This window comes from Harpia harpyja, chromosome 16 (genome assembly GCF_026419915.1).
Source record: "Harpia harpyja isolate bHarHar1 chromosome 16, bHarHar1 primary haplotype, whole genome shotgun sequence".
NCBI classification, from domain to species: Eukaryota; Metazoa; Chordata; class Aves; order Accipitriformes; family Accipitridae; genus Harpia; species Harpia harpyja.
The window spans coordinates 13,398,930-13,411,305 of record NC_068955.1 but is presented as its reverse complement, the minus strand read 5'-3'; the positions used below and the strand labels follow the sequence as shown (position 1 = coordinate 13,411,305).

The 12,376-nt window shown below is 48.2% G+C and overlaps 1 protein-coding gene across 3 annotated transcripts in view; it reads right to left on the bottom strand.

The window, feature by feature from the left end:
- Positions 1–2,794, bottom strand: part of CRACR2B (calcium release activated channel regulator 2B) — a 43,432-nt gene extending 40,638 nt beyond the window's left edge. For 2 of the 3 annotated variants that reach the window (XM_052811360.1, XM_052811361.1), the window contains exon 1: positions 2,618–2,794. The gene's annotated coding sequence lies outside the window, so the exon portion shown is untranslated. The remainder of the gene's footprint in view (positions 1–2,617) is intronic. The other variant, XR_008238747.1, reaches the window with a different exon arrangement.
- Between the last annotated feature and the right edge of the window lie 9,582 nt (positions 2,795–12,376).

Sequence of the window (12,376 nt, the reverse complement as noted above, 5' to 3'; positions counted from 1 at the left end):
CTGTCTATGTAATACAAGAACAAAGATTTTCCTTTCCAACAAGAATCTGCATCTCTGACAGCCATGCACCTTGTCTGACCTCAGCAGAAGCCCTCCTGGGCTGCTGTTACCTATGCACACTCATCCAGCGGAGTCACTGTTTAAGTCAGTCACCCTCTCTAGGCATCTTTTCACTAGTTCCTACCTCTGTTTTAAGAGAGAGAAACAACTGGTATTAGCTTCATGAGCATGCTCTTTCTGCCACCCAGCCTCGGGATGCTGAACGAGAAAGGTGTTGACTGATGCCTCTATTTGGCTCCCAATCTTGTTCTGTCACTTCTTCATTAAATTTCCCAACAGCCACCCACTGTCCTGAGCTCAAGCCCCTCCTGGCCAGCTGCAAGTTTTCCTCAGCCACTTCAGTGCCCTCTTTGTGCAAAGGCTAAAAATCCTGTGACAATCCCATCTCACCTGAAGTACTGCAGGTGTAAGCTCACAGAAGAGGGCAAGAGCCTTATCTTTGTTGATCAAGATCCTTGATCTTGAAATCAGCCTTATACAAACAAAAATTCATAGCCTTATGTTATCCTCAAATAGCTCCCCCACCACACACACACACAGATAAAGTATCAAACCAGAACATCAGACCACTCAATCCCCTTTCAAAGGAGAAACTTCTTTTTGGTAAAGCACCCACTCACACTGCTTACTGAATACATGTGATAGACAGTGATTTCTTCTTCAGCTGAGCTAGCAAGTTCTCTGCAGCACTTGACACCTCCTTATCCAGAGGGCTACAACTGCAGGGGGGACACATGAAGTTCAAGCACCTTTTCCACATTCCAGGAAATTCACCTCCAGTATCCTGAGAACTGGACAGTGATCTCACCCCTATAATCTTTTCTGGGCTGCACGTTAGCAATGGGACCAGGGGGAGAAGCTTTACCTTGCTACTCTGAATCTGCAAGATGCACTTAAAGGAAAAAAATGGTTTGCACAGATTAACGACAAGGAATGAGTATGAAGAGGATTTCTAGGCACCACAGCTCCCTGGAGAAGCCTCTTCACAGCTGGTGCTGTATTGGTTTTGCCCAGGAGCAAGGTATGGGACCCATGGACAGTTTGACCTTTCTGCAAATGCTATTAAAACAACAAACAGAGCTGAGGCAGCTAGGTGAAGCCAAGTTCCAAGAAGACGGTTAACCCATTCTCTGCCTCACAGAGATGAAAATGTCCATATGCACAGGTGTGTGACACTTGGTTACCTTCTCATCTAAGGATCTACCCAGATAAGAGTGGGTATAAAGGTAAAGATTCATCCCTTCCTGTGAGCTAAGGAGGTGTTGACTGTGCTATGCAAAACAGCTTTCCTGAAATGCCAGTGTAATTTGCGCACTGGAAAAGGATGAAATCCGTGCCCTGAGCAGAGACACCTCTTGTCTGTCAGACCACTGAGGGGGCCACAGGTCAAGTCTTGGATCCAGGGAGTCGACACTCCCACTCCCTCTCCTGAAAGAAAAGAGGATCAGTCTGATGTCCAAGAATTCCAGGATCTCGTACAAGATATCAGAAATATCCTCTCCCTTTCTCATTCAGGGGGACGATCACAGCAAAATACTAAAAGCCTCAGATTTCTACACAACAGAAAACTAAAGAATGTTTTGAGCAGCCACAAGCCCTGAACTGCTCCTCCACAAAGGAGGATAGCACACGCAACTGAAGGGCACATGTTCCCTGCATACCAGGCACAGCTTAGTGCAAGGAGCAATGAAAGCAAGGAACAGCATTTGATGCAAACTCAGAAGCAGATGCTGTCTGAGAGGTGCTTCTGTTCAACTTCTACAACTGTTCTGGGAAAGGTGAAATTACTGGAGGGGGGGATATTCCCCTCTGACAAAAGCTGTCACTGAGTCAGAAGCCCACAGCAGCAACACTGGTGTAGGATTACAGAAAATGGGGGGGGGGGGGGTAGGTATGCTTGGGAGAGAGAGTGGAAAATTTCCTGACAGATGTTTTTAAAGAAAAATTTCTAAGTCTTCACAAAGTATGCCGCAGAAAATCCTTAGTTTTTAATCTAACCAGCTCAAGACATCCATTTCATAAGAAAACATCACAATCCCACATATTCTAAGCATGTACTTTTTCCCCTTTACTTTTGAAAATGTAACCATTGCAGCCATTATTCTAAATCAGCAGTTTCCCAAATCGACGAGTCACCAGAATTAGTTAAGCAACCTGCAGAACCACATCAGAACCAAGAGCAAGTTTCTTCAGTCCAACACTCATGGAGACTTTGGGTGATCCAAACTGAAGCATTAACCATCTATTAATTAAGCACCTCCAGCTCCTGAAAACCAATCAATAAATCTTCCTTCCCCCATCACAGGAATAACAGCCATTTTCTGCAGTGATATACAATGCCACTGCACTCAGCAAGCTCTACTCTGCTGCTTTAAAGCAAAAGCAGGAAGTTGGAACAGAAAGTTCCTAGGGAGAAACTGCTGAGACACAGCAACTTGCAAGCTCGTTCAGACTTCCTTCTCAAATAATTCCTTGCCCAAACAAGACAGACTTTCTTCCCTCCTCTCCACCCTGTTGCACAACCTCATTTTCTCTCTCTGCAGGTCTCCCCAAATACCTCGAGCGGCGGGACAGTATCACTCCCCTTCCCTGGAACCGGCAGTATATTCCACAGCAAAAAGCTAGCAGAGAACGAACACTACCACTGTAAATAGAGTATCAGAGCAGCTCCAAGCTGGGAGGTGTGGTTTGCAATGCTCCCTACACATCTCATCCCCTTTCCAACATAGGCTAGTAGCCATCGGTTCAGAAAGCAGCACTATAAAACCTGCCATTAAGCTCCCAAGGTAAATTCCTTGTAATCCTGCCTCATGCACAGCTGTGAAGGAGAAGGGCTTGTTTCTGAGCTGCCTTAGGCAAGAGGGGAAGAAGTAGCAAGAAAGCAGATGATTCATGCTGAACTCACCTTCCCTGAGCAACTCTAGCTGTGCTTGTAGGTAGCTCTCTGCCTACCTCCCATCCAATTTCAACAAGGGCAGGGCTGGAAACTACCCCTGTGAATCCTGCCTCAAGTTTAATTCCACTTTTACATAGCTGGCAACCTGTTTCACAAAGAGAAGCACAGAAGCTTAGGAAAAAAGAAAGGCAAAGCATAAGATGACAGTGCAAGGGCCATCTTTCCAAAGCACCATAAAACACACCCCAGGGGTGGGGTGCACACCCCAGGACTTTCTCACTAAAGCAGCCAGAGATGCCACCCTCTATCCTGCCACTGACCAAAGCGTCCCTCTATCCTACAGCACCACTAAAAGGAAGCAAAGCCACCCCTGCCCACTGACAGTTGGAGATACTGATGGGGATTTGTCACTCAATGGCAGCTCCAGGGCCTCCAGGCAGCATGAAGTTGCCCTCAGCTGTGTCAGCTCCCACTAGTTAAGCCTCAGGATTTCTTGGAAGGTGACAAAGAAAAGAAAAAAAAAGAGCATGTTGAGACCTTGGCAGGCTGGCTCTTCACCTGGTATGGTTTTGTCCCCTTTGCTCATCCCTGCCCCAAATGCTTCTGTGTCAGCCCTCAAGGATAATATTTGCCCAGCAAACAAGCTTTGCCATGCAAGTCACAAGTGGGCAAGCCCAGCCTCTACAGAGAGCAAAAACCACTGTTCCACTGACTCCCACTGAGAAGACTCCAGCTGGTATCTGAACAGCAGAGACCTCATCAACCTGCCACCAGAGGAGTTCCAAACAGCCCCATCCTCCCAGCAGCAAGTGATGGGACATGCAGAAAGCGAAGGTAAAGGCAAGCCCTTCCCCATGTATTTTAAGATGGTTATTTCAAAACCCAGACTAAAAAATGGACATGAAGATTACTACAAACCATCACATTTGTCATTAATACAGGTTTTACAGGGGCAGGAGGTCCCCTGAGCTGTCTGGGAGGGCTCTGTGCTGCCAGAGGGCAACTCTGCTCCTCTCAGACCAGGATGATCCACTCCTCACAGGCTCAGCTTTGCCTCAGCCCCAGGACCACACATCCTTTAGGGCAGGCTCTAGCAGTGTAGCTGAGGCAAAAAAACCCCAAACAAACCCATACTAAGTGAGGTACCTGCCTCTGAGCAGGAGAGTTTACTCACCATTTTGTTTACTGTTGCTGCAGAGGCGATGCTTAACACTGAACCATGGTCTCAGCTGGGATGCTGCTAGAACAGCACAAAAAAGGGAGCAAACTGCTCCCTCGCAGCCTGTCCTGTCTCTAATCTCCTCCTGGGGTCCTTTACAAAGCTTCTCTTAGTATTGACCAGAACAAAAAAGCTTATCAAACACAAAAAAATAAGTAGCATTTTGGAGCCACATTAATGAATACTTAGTGTTACATGGATAAAGGTCAGGAAACACAGAAAGTTACAGTTCCCATAGTAATGCTAATTCAACCATACTGCACATCCTGTGCATTTAGTGGTACACGTTGAAAAGAAAAGGGCTTCCTCCACCGATGCCAAAAAGGTTTTTGATTTAGTAAAGACAGTTGAATACCACCCCCCACATGCAACATTTATTGTTCAGAGAAGTGGATTTTCAGATCAAATTGGATTAAGCCAATCTAAGCATCATTACAGCTCCCCATATCTAGGGCAATAGCAACAGCTCTCAAGCATGGTTACAGACTGAACATTATTTGTCCAACCTGAATAGAGGAAAGGGATCCAGGCGTCAGAACAGGTTGAGTCACCAAATCACAGTCGGTGCCAATTCTGCACATGGATGCAGCAGGGAGGTGGTAAGGAGAGAGGGGAGAGAATAACTGACCAACCCCCACCCACCCATAACTAGTAAATGTTAATCCATTTCTATAAATGCTCATTTCTTTGATACTGACAGCTTGAAATATCCCCCTGCCTAGTATCCACCTCACAAGTCTGGAAACAGGTTGTGAATGAACTACAGCCATGCTGACCTCTCTCCAGCACAAATCTGCGTATTGCTCTGCTCTCTGAGCTCCTGAAGTCTTATCTTCGTGCTTTACATAAAGGCCACACCACTCTTCCCAGAAGTAACAGTTACAAGTGGTCCATTTGCATTTAGCAGGTTTGACTAAGCAACCAGATTTGCATGGGAAGCAAGACTCTTTTTGTGCCATAGGAAATGCATTAAATCAAAGGGGGTTTTGCATCTGTACTGGAGCAGAGGATTACTTCTCTGGCTATATGTCTGGGAGAAAGGAAAGATAGAGCAGAGATCTTGCAAACTCCTTTAAGAGGCAAAGAGAGTAAAGAAGAGCAAAGGCAGCTCTCAAGCACAGGAGCAAAGCGTGCAATGGAAGAAACGTGTACATTTGGGGGGACACCCACTTGTGTCCTTTTTCCCTCCAATAAATCTGAATTCTTTTCCTAGTTCCCGTGATCTCAGATGGAAGGGCACATTTCAGGACAACAGACATCTTTGAACTTCAAAAACCTTATAGCTGAAGAGACAGGTTCTGGCAGCACTGCTGCTGAAGAGGTCCTCAGCCCTGCTAGACACCAGCACACCCACACAGCCCTGCTCAGAGGACACCGAGCTGATGGAGCTGCTCATGGAACAACACCAACCCCAGTCCACAGCAGGACATAGGCACAGGGACACACAGCAGAAGTCCTTCTGCCCACAGGGTTACTGGATGGCTGTTCCTTCACTCACACCCCTCAGACCCTTGCTGTTACTGTCCCTTGAGGTGCACCCACCTTCCCTTTTGGGCTCCAGCATCAAGTCTCCACATTTTAAAGAGGCTTTGCAAACCTCCCCACAGCTGCAATGCCTGGCTGTTCCTCAGAGCTGCACAAATCCCAGCCAGCATCTAGCCACACCTGCCAAGGGTAACAGGGATTTGGTCACGTTTTATCTTATCTAAGCAATGATGACGCTGATCTTCCTTCTTGGGCAAAGCTCAGCAGCTCTGCACCTGCCAAGGAGGGGAGCTGGGCAGAGGCCAGGAGCTTCAGCCTGCAGCGATTCACACCAGAGCAGGATGGCTCTGCTGGCCTGCCTGTCCCACCCCACAAAAAACTGGGCATTTAGTCCACAAGCAAGAGTTATGGGGAAAATAAGGCTCAGCAATATTTATACATCTCATCTCACTTTCACCTGCTGCTAGCACAGGCATACAGCTCACCTTCCCTAGACATAGTACAGCCACACTAGTCCTTGCCAATAGATAAGCCAATCAATTTTATTTTACAGGGAGTCAGACCATTTGTCCGGAGAGAAGACTTCAACATCCATCATGCTGTCAACCTACAGGTCACCTACAGCTTAAATTCCCAGCTGGAGATGAGCTTGGTTTCCTCCTCTTCATTTTACAGAGGGGAAACTGAGGCAGATAAAAGCACTGCTCTTACTCAGAGATGTTTTGCTGAATGAGAGGGAGAGGTATTCAGCTACTATAACAGTGAAGGCCACCAAGTTTTCCTGTATAATGTGTTAAATGTGCCTTCCCGCACCTGCACCTCTCTCAAGCTCCCACTACGCCCAGCCGAAGGCTTAGAGCTAGACTGCGGTCTGCTTCTAACCCTCCTTTTCCAGAGGCTGGACTCACCTAGCTATGCCCAGACATAGCTGCATTTTTCCCCAAAGGTTTGCTTTCCATAGCCTAAATGACATATTTAGACATTCCGCAATTTTATTTTTAACACCACAGCTACCAGTCCTACTCCTCCAAAGGTCTGCAGATATCCTGCCTGTTATTCTTTTGAAGAGCCTGAGATAGGAAGCAATAAACAGCTAGATACTGCTACCTTGATTGCACAGCTACAACATATGGACTTGACATTTTTCAAGCTTTCACTGCATTAGCCTTCATCCAGCACATGTGCTCAAGGCTAATTCTTTCAAAAAGCCGTAGTAGAGGTCTTCAGAGCTCTCCCCTTATTCATACTCTCCTCTTCAAAAACACAGGTTGCCTCAGCCCATGACATATCATCTGCAGTGAACAGTGACATCTTTGCATCTGCTGGGATCTTACCAGCATCACAAGCTCGGGCCAGCCCCATGCCCAGACAGCGCTGGACCACCACAGCAGATGTCAGGAGGTTCATGGCTCCCAGTCACATTTTTAGAGGTCTCCTGCCATCCTCAGAACAACACAAACCTTCCCACAGGGCTTTCAGGTGTATGTAATCCTCAAACATCCTTCTGAACCAGGCAGTCCCTTCCACACAGATGGGGCCATTAACTGGTGCAGAGAAGTGATACAAAGTCTTGTACCAGCACAGAGATTAAACCTACAGAAGCAGGGACAACAGCTCCTCCTTCAGATGACATCTCTGCTAAATTAACTGCAATCAGACACTTCACTAGATAGAAAGCAGGGATGTTACAAGCCTCTTTGCCCTCAATCCCATTACTTGACAGATTTTCCTCCAGTTATGTCAACCAGATGAGAGCACTATACCCTTCCAGGGCATTGTACCATACCCTATTTCCTCCAAAACAAACCTATGATTAAAGTCACAGCCTCTAAGAGCACAAGAGAGTGTTTGTTCCTGCTTTAGTGCTTTGTGACACATGGTTAAGAGAAAAACACCTGCTTAAAAAGTCCACAGGGCTTCCCAGTCATGTATGTTACTCCAACCCAAACGATGCATGGGAAAACCCACCATGGCTCCAGACTTCATTTGAAAGTTCACAGTACCACAATCTACGCACAACCCACAACAGCTATTAACCTGAGGTTTGGCATCGTTTCCTCGCAAAGCTCACAATATTTGTTATTCCACTTGAGGGCCCTAGGTCCTGCAGGCAACTGTAATACCAAGATTCAAGCTTTCCTGGCAGCTCATACAGACATGCAGAAATCTCCAAGACAATCAGAAATCAGCATGCAAAAGCAAATTAAGAACCTCATTTAAAAAACAAAAAAAACCAAAAAACCAAAAAACCCCAACTTATGTCATCCCATGGCACCTTTTTTTTTCTTTTTTTTTTAACTCTGGCTGATGGTTTTTAAAAGCCTAGGGCTGGCAAGACTTTTGAACATATGGCCTGAGAAGAGCACATTGCGCACCTTACCACAGCAGAAGCACACAGGGAATACTTAGTGGATCCACCCCAGTGCTCCTTGCACAGCTGCAGAGGTCAGGTTTGCTTAGCAAAATGTGCAGTTAGGCCCATGCATAGGGAAATCCTTCTTGGCATCAGCCAAGAAATTAAAGCTTTAGGATGCAGGATGGGAAGAAGAGAACACTGCTAGAAAAATATTAAGAGGGGTAATCAGAACATTAACAGCATCTCCCTTTCAAGCTGCTGGGCTATCCATACCTCAAAGGATACACAGTGACAAAGGACAGAAAGCCTTACTAATTGTTGCAGTTCTGCTCTTTTGATGCAACAACAAAAGGGATCATTCAAGATTCAGGCGTTCAAAGTAAACCAAGTATCTCCACCTCAGACTTTATATGGACAGCAAGCAAAGGCATCTGGCAGGAACAGGGAAGATGCTGCTCTGCTCAGTGGAAGATGACACATTTGCTACAGCTGAAGTTTCTTGTCACTCTTTAAATCCAAGATAAGCTCCAAGGAGAGGTGGGAGGATTTGGTCCCAGAGCAGCCTTATCAAATCAAAAAGATTTAGACAGCAAGTAACATATGGGCTATACTATGGAAACCAAACCTAGTTTATTGTACATAAGGATCAATATCTGCAAAGCTCTCTGACCATGAAGAACATTGTGCATGGAGCTGTGCCCATACGATTCATGTTACTGCCAATCGTCCTCATCCCATTAGTTTATTCTCTGAGGCTGCCTGGCAAAGTCACAAGTAACAGCAGACCCCCAGCCTATCTGCGTGCTGCTAAAGACAGTCCTCCTTTGCAACACAATCTTCAGATCAGTAGATGGTAGGGTCTTGATTCATTAGATGCATCAAACTGGGGTGGGGGGAGAAATTTTCCTATTTGATGGACAAAACAGCCAAGCAGACTTTCCAGTCAGACAGTTTATTCTACCCAGCTTAGAGACCAAGAGAAAAGTGATGCTCTGGAAAATGAGAACAACATTGTTTGCCCAGTAGGGTATCTTTGGAGAGATTTTATACCATCTTATGAAGGATCCAAAAATTTTATGCCGCATCAGTCTCCGTGCGGAGGATGCCCTGGCAAAGAGAGGATTCCAGCCCATTGCAGTTTCTCAGAACCTCCTCTGGACCACCTGAATTGGCCAGTGAAAGGACAGACTAGATTGATTATCTGTTTGATCTAGAAAAGCCATTTCTGTAGCCCTCAGGAGATGTATATATATATTCATCTGTATATACCTGCTTATGTGATCCTCAGAAATAAATATAGCTCAAGAACATGAAAAATAAGATGCAATTGCCCCTGAACCTGGGTAAGGCAAGGCAAGAAGTTACCGGTTTTCTGAGAGCCCCTTGATGCACAACAGCCATCATCTCCATCAGAATAAGCAAGGACTCAACGGGTCACATCTAAACAAGCAAGCTGTGTTTGGATCATCCTGCCTCCTCAGGATATTCCTGAGCACAGTCATCTCCCTGTGTCTGAGGCTGGCGATCACTGGCCTCTTTTCCCCTTGGCTGTTTTCAGGAAGTCCTACAGGAAGGACCTGAGGTTCAACACACAAGTTCACTGAAGTGCATCCCATGTGCACGGGATGTTAAAGACGCTGCAGTCTTAGGAGAGGGAAAGCTCTGGTATTCTCCTTCCAAAGAGAAGGAGAAGCAGCACTAATGCAGCTGCCATATGGACCTGTGGCATCTTCACTGTGCAGTGTCATCTGCACCTAGTTTGTGGCAAGAAAGAACATTCCCTGAACAGAGGATGCTAGAGAAAAAAAAAAGAGAAAATAAAAGATCTCCATTCAGGTCCAGCACACAAGACCAAAGCCCGTGGACCTCGCCTCAAAGGAGCCTGCAGACTTCAGGGCAACAGAGGAAGGGAGAAGGTGGACGGGAAGGCAGCTCCCCGGCCGAGACCCGGCCACGGCTGCACTCCCCATCCCGTGGCCACGGCCCAGCTACGCCTCGGGAGCGGTGTGTGGTAGAGAAGGCGGCTTTGCACAGGAACGTGGGTCTCCGTAGCCGTCCTTCGCTGGCAAGGGACCACCGGCAGCTGCGGATGAGGCAGGTACGTTGCTCTGGACAGGCAAGGACCGCCGCAGCACACAGAGCCCCCCCAGTCCTCCGCCCCGCTCTCCCCACAGCCGTAGGGGAGGGACAGGGGAGGCCGACGAGGCCGGGGCCCTTCGCTGGGGCAGCCGCTCCCCAACACCTCGCCTGCCGAGTCCTCGCCGGCTCCCCGCCGCGGGCTCGGGCCCCTGAGGGGGTCCTGCCCGAGCGCCAACGGCCGTACAAAATGGCGGGGGGGGCAGCCGCCCCGGTGAGGGGACCCGTCCCCAGGGACAACGCGCCCTCAGCCCGCCCGCCCTGCCCGCCCCGCTGCTGCCGCCGCCCGCCCCGGGGAGCCCCTCACGCCGCTTACCTGATCTGGCAAAGCGGGGGGGGAGCGGAGCGGGCACCTGCGGCCGCCCTGGCCGAGGGCGCGGGCGAGCGGAGCCGCCGTTACCGCTGGAGGCGGCCCCGACCCGGAAATGAGCGGGGCCGCGGGCGGGCGAGAGAAAACCCGCCGGGCGTCCGGGCCGGGGAGCGGGGCGCCCGGGGCCAGCCGCCCCCCCCCCGTTCCCCGGGACAAGCAGCAACACCCGCCCCGGCCCCAAACATCCCCTAAAGGACGCGAAACAGGCAGGCTGGGGCTTGCGCACCCGGCCCCGCTCGCAGCCGCTCCCCCGGCGAAGCCGCAGGCATCGCCCGGCGCCGAGGCTGATTTGTGGAAGAGAAATCAGCCTCAGCGATTAACGGCACCGAGTTGGGATGTTTGGGTTTTTTTTTGCTGTCGTTAGGGGTGAAAAAGCAGTTTGCTTTATCAGCTGCATGCTATAATAGTAATCGCAGCACTTGTGCCCGTCCTGTGATAGCACATAAAGAAGTATCTTTCTACAGTTTACTGCTGTCAAAAGACTGGGGGGGGGAAGCCCAAGCCCTGCAGCACCTGTTGGACACCTGCAGTGACAAACCCCAACCTATGTGGTGTTATTTTCCCTGTCCCTGGGGGTCCCAGCTCCGCAGCCCAGCCAGCAATACCAGAAGAGCTATGCACGGCTGGCTCCGCAGGCTTGCACCCCAGAGTCCAAGGGCTGTCAGCTTCCACGTGCCCCAGCTGGAGATTAACCAGGGCAGACCTCGGTATCTGACTGAAACAGACTGGTACACAGCAGCCAGCATCATCTATTTCACCAACTGGTGAAACAGGCGTGAGAGATAAGGGTCAGTTTCCCCAAGAGATGCACCTGAATTGGAGAAGTTTCAAATTTTAGAATAACTTTTTCCTAACTCTTTCACAGGTGCCAAGCACCTGCAGTTCCCACAAGATGGTGCTTAATTCCTCTTGGAAACCAGGGTCTACCCAAAAGCTCCAACAAAACAGAGGCTAGTATTATTCAGGGCATTTTGGCTTGAGGAAGTCAGAACTGGGCCAAAATGCACCATTTTTCACCTCCAGGTCAATCAATACCCCATGCGTTGCATGCTGATGCATGTTTACCCTGAGAGGATTTTGAACAGGATAGGGCCCAGCAAAACAAACCCACATCATACAGTGCATTCAAAAAATATTTAATAAACCTTTAAATGGCAAGGCAAGCAACCTAACACAACCAGGTAAATATATTGAGAAAGTTTTTATTAGAAGGTATATTTCTGCTAAAATAAATAGTTACATTTTCTTCAGCAAAACATTAGAAAAAAAGAAACATGAGAAAAAAAAGCATTAACAATTTAATACTGAACTTTTAAAGTGACTGTGAACACTACTTAGTGACATTGCCATGTAAATACATGAATTGTGTAGGCTGTTGCTGGTCTAGTTGCTGCTCCAACATCAGCAATTTCCACAGGATCTCCATGCGCGTTGTGTGCTTAAGGGTCTTCTAAAACTCAGTGACAGCAGTGGAGTCCCAGGACACATTTAGCTCAAAGAGCTGCTTTAGATGCTGTTTTCAAGAGCAAGAGAAAATCCCAGAAGAAAGAGATATTTATTTCAAAGTTACATTTCTAAGCCATCTGTTTGGAATTAGAGGTTTCCCCTCCCTGTGCAGGAGGACTGATGCGGATCCACACAGTGAGACGGATGCAGTTAGAGACTGTCCTAGCAAACCTGCCTGCAGATTGCAAACAGAGCGACATCCCACCAGTAGGCAAGGGGAAGGAGGGAGAGGAAAGGGGAGCAAGTACCACTACATTCAGAAAGGCAGACACCGCAGGGACATGGAGGGCAAGCAGGCCAGAACCCACCATAAAGGCACAGGGTATGTTTGGCACAAATGAACTGGCT